General features: G+C 35.4%; 1 long non-coding RNA gene across 1 annotated transcript in view; it reads left to right on the plus strand.

Moving 5' to 3' along the window:
* LOC110263473 overlaps window positions 3,181-4,478 on the plus strand; it is a 9,371-nt gene continuing 8,073 nt past the window's right edge. The window contains exons 1-2 of the long non-coding RNA XR_002349191.1: window positions 3,181-3,354; window positions 3,429-3,442. This is a non-coding gene — a long non-coding RNA (uncharacterized LOC110263473). The remainder of the gene's footprint in view (window positions 3,355-3,428; window positions 3,443-4,478) is intronic.

The raw sequence follows: 4,478 nt of genomic DNA on the forward strand, positions 1-4,478 counted from the left end.
AAGCATTTTGTCAAATACTTGGTAGGCATAAAATGAAAACATAGAAAACTACCAAGGAAAATAGGTCTAACTACCAATTGCAAGCATCAACAACATAAATTGAAGAAAAGCAATCATAAATATGAAATACCTCAAATTGCATTAATATAGGAAATCAAATCTAACATGAGAATTCATAAACCAAATGGGGAAGATAAAGTAATCAACGAAGGAGATAAATAAACTAGAAGACCAAGACAAATAAAAAGTAGAATAGAAACCAAATTGAACTAAGATAGAATTCTGAGTTGGAGGAGAAATAAAACTAAGATCCTAAAAACCTAGAGAGAGGAGAGAGCCTCTCTCTCTAAAAACTACATTTCAAAACTTAACTAATGTGTATGAATTGTCCAATGATTGAGTGATGATTTCCCTTTTCAATCCTTGGTCTTTTTAGGCTTTTTCCGCCAAAGATGAGCCTCAAAATTGGGCCAGAAGCCCTCCTGAAATCGCCAGGTGCGATTTCATTAAAGGTGTCAGCGTGGGCATCGGCGCGTACGCGTCCCTTGAGCAGTGCGCGATTCGCGTGGAGGCGTCTGGTGCGCGCGCGTATCCATGGAGTATTGTGCAATCCACGCGCATGCACCTTGTGCGCGCGCGCGTCCATGGGCGCGTCCTAAATCGTTGGCTTTTCATGATTTCTCCGCTTTGTATGCTTTCTCTTCACTCCTTTGATCCATTCCTAGCTCTTCTCAACCTGAAATCACTAACACACACATCAAGGCATCTAGTGGAATCAAAGGGGATTAAAATTATCAATCTAAGGGTCCAAAAGCATGTTTTCACATTCAAGCACGAATTGGGAGACAATCACAGAAATCATGCTATTTTATTAAGTAGATGTGAGAAAAGGTTGGCAAAATACTCTAAATTCAACACCAGATAAACCCTAAAAATGGAGTTTATCAATAGCATAACATGCATGATTTTTATGACCTTTTTTATTAGATAATTTGTTGATGGATTTGTGAGTTGGACTTAAATGGTTTTTTGAATGGGTTTTGAGTGTGGTAATGATGTATCCTCAAGCCGGGTTTTTTAGGTGACCGAATTGTTATTGCAAATTAAATACAAAATATTTCCTATCCATGAATTTTGTTATGATGTGATGATTATGGTTGCTGATAAATGAGATTAGTGTGCAAAACAAGCCATGGCTGAAACCTGGATTTTATATGAGTCAATTGGAGACCATATGGTTATAATGTACATTACTTGTGGACTTTTGATAATTATTGCTCGTAGAAATTTGGATATACACCACTATCTGTTTTTCAGGTATAGTCTTCTCTAGACAGTTTTTCCTTTTACTTCTTTTCAGCAAATTTTCTAGAGTTCAACAATATAATTTGCATGACAAAAGGTTAACTTTGCCCTGTTTCCCGTACTTTTTCAGTAACTGCATAATTCAATAAAAAAAAGTATAGGACATTCAAACTATTGAGGATATCCCTGACGAAAAAGAAAAAAAAAATCTATTGAGGGTTCATACCAAAAAAGAAAAAAGAAAAAAAGGTATTGACGATTAAATGCATAATCTGTTGAATTAAAGATATAATCATTGCTAAACCAAGTAAAAGGTCCTAACCCAAATTAAAAACCAATTGTCAGGTTGGGTATAAAAGTTTTAGATTATGATTATTAAAGAGGATATTGTCTTACCTAAAGAATAATAAATATTTGTACTAGATAGATCTCTTTTTTTTTTTTTGGGTATACATGTAAATTGCAATAGATAGTTTTTTTTTATATTAAAATTGCTATAGATAGTTAACGCAATGGCTTAACGCAATTAGGAACCAGGACTCACTTTTTTATCTTTGTTTTCTTATTTGGATCATTTTCTTTTTCTTAGAAGTCTCAATTTCCTGTTCATCAATGTACTCAAAAAAAATAAAAAGCAAGTCCAAAATAAGATGTACCCAAAAAGAAAATGAAAAGAATCGAAACAAAAATGAAAATAATGTTTGTCTGCCATGAAAAATATTATCCCCATCTTCTCTTTCTTTTGGTTTGGATTTACTTATTTGCTTATATTTAATGTTGGTGAATTTTTGTTTTTTTTTTTTTTTTACAGTTTGATAATAGTATAAGTGATACTTTTAGTGGTACAAAGTTTATTAAAATGTCCAGAATAGGTCGTTACACGAAAAAATCAAAGTTAGACACAGCATGTCAGCAACCTCAAACAGGATCTGCTGCAACTTCATCCATGCATCAAGTAGATTGCCTTCTCCCCTCTAGTGGTGTTGGTGCCCCCACAACCTCATCTTTACGCCCCTTTTGACCGTCCCGTACCGAACCACTGCCTGCTCCACAGACTTGCACGAATGGTGCTCAGAACTCGGAGGCGGGTGATCAAGACTTAGACCCAAAGGCAGATGAGGTAGATTCTTTTGAGCAATACATTGACAACTTGTTTGCTGCGTCGAAGGCTTTGAAGTGCAAGGGACGTAAGACCACCGAATTTTGGGATGTTAAAACAATTGGTATACATGAATTTATCCCATATAATTTTTAATGCTTAATTTTTATATGATTTCATCACATCTTGGCCACAATAGTTATTTACACAGACTAACTATGATTTACAGAGTCCGATGGGACATTCAAGCAACTTCATTTGAGTGTGAAGGAGGCTATGAAGCCACCTAACAATAAAAAGATCGTACTTAGGTTCAACAAGAGACTGCAACCAGTTGAAAATGAAGCCGGTGTACTGAGCGGCGTTCTCAGATTGTTAGGATCTGACTACACCAAATTCCCAATATGAGAAAAATACTGGAGAAAGGTTCGCTCTAAAGACAAGATCTATAACGAATATATAAAGGTAAAACGTTATATTCTTGTAGAGTTCGAGAATCTGAATTTGACACATATTAACAAGTTAATTTTACTAGTACAGAAAATATTTTATTTTGATGAAGATAATGGAGAAACTATCAAGCGTACAATATTAAAAATGCTAGGGAGGGCTTTGAAGGACACGAGAAACAGGTTGTACCATGATTATTACAAATCAGAACTGACTATTGAACAAAATATTGAAGAACTGACTATTGAACAAAATATTACTGCGGATCATTGGAGATAGTACCTTGATTATCGCAATACTGAAGATACAAAGGTAATATATTTTTTTTCATAACAAAAAAAGTCTATTTATGTTACATTTAGTCAAAAAATGGTGTCTAGTAACTTTTACTTTTGATGGCATGATAGGAGAAGTGTAGAAAAAATGCTGTGAATCGATCGAAGCAGTTATACACTCATACTGGCGGATCAAAAAGCTTGGCAAGGTTCGAAGAAGAAGAGGTAATTTACGTTTGACTCTCTTTTTGAACCTTCTATTCGTCTACCTATTCACTATTTAAGCTATATTGTTACAGTCGGAACGACAAGGGTGTCTAGTTGGTTGAGGGCCAGGGAGTTATGGACCTTAACGCACAAACGACCTAATGGCTCTTATCTCCATGATGCAGCTCGTGCTATTGGTGTAAGTAATGTGTTGTGAATCACTAAGTTGTTTCTCATAGGTTTTGTTTGTTAAAATTGTGTTGAAAATCTATTCTGTTAGCAATTAGCTAATAAATGCTTATGTTCGCCTATCTAACTTTGTAGGAAAAAATTGTGGAGATTGAGCAACATGATGAATCATCTAGACTATTGTCTCAGAATGATTCGCTTGCTCAAACTCTTGGAAAGGAGCACCCGGGTAGAGTGCGTGGCATGGGTATCGGACCGACTTCTAGTCAAGTGTTCAGTACGAATTCACATCAACCGAGCAATGGTACTCAAAGAGAGGAGACCCAAAGGGTGCTGCTTGAATTACAAGCAGAGCTGGCGGCCGAGAAATTAGAAAGGAAGGCAATGGAGGATGAAGCAGCACTCGAGAAGACAAAAAGGCAGGCAATGAAGAGTGCTCTAAAATGTCTAATTCAAGGGTAAGGTGGGGAGCTGCCACCAGGCGTGGCTGCATGGATGAATTCATCGGAGGGACAGAGTAGAAAGTAGATCTTAGGATTTGAAATTAATTTTTTAGTTACACTTTTTTATTATTGACTATGAAACTCTTAGTAAGGAATACACTTTATTGATATTTGGATAAATATATGAGTATTTTTATCAGTTTTGCTAATGTCGTTTACCCATCAATTTATTTTTTCAGTTACAAAATAATTAAGACTTCTAATATCATGAAAAATTCAAAAAATAACAAAAAAAATACCGAGTACATTCAAATTAAAAAAGTGTTGATTGCTGGTGCAAAATACAGTATTTTTACGGTCATTTAGTCGGACAAATAGCGGCAGTTATAAAATGGCCGAAAATAAATGTAAAACTATTGAATATCAAATAGCGGCGGCTTTAAACTGCCACAAAATACATTTAAAAAATACAACAGTCAACAAAATAGCGGCGGTTCAAAATCGCCGGAA

This window comes from Arachis ipaensis, chromosome B06 (genome assembly GCF_000816755.2).
Source record: "Arachis ipaensis cultivar K30076 chromosome B06, Araip1.1, whole genome shotgun sequence".
Taxonomy (NCBI): domain Eukaryota; kingdom Viridiplantae; phylum Streptophyta; class Magnoliopsida; order Fabales; family Fabaceae; genus Arachis; species Arachis ipaensis.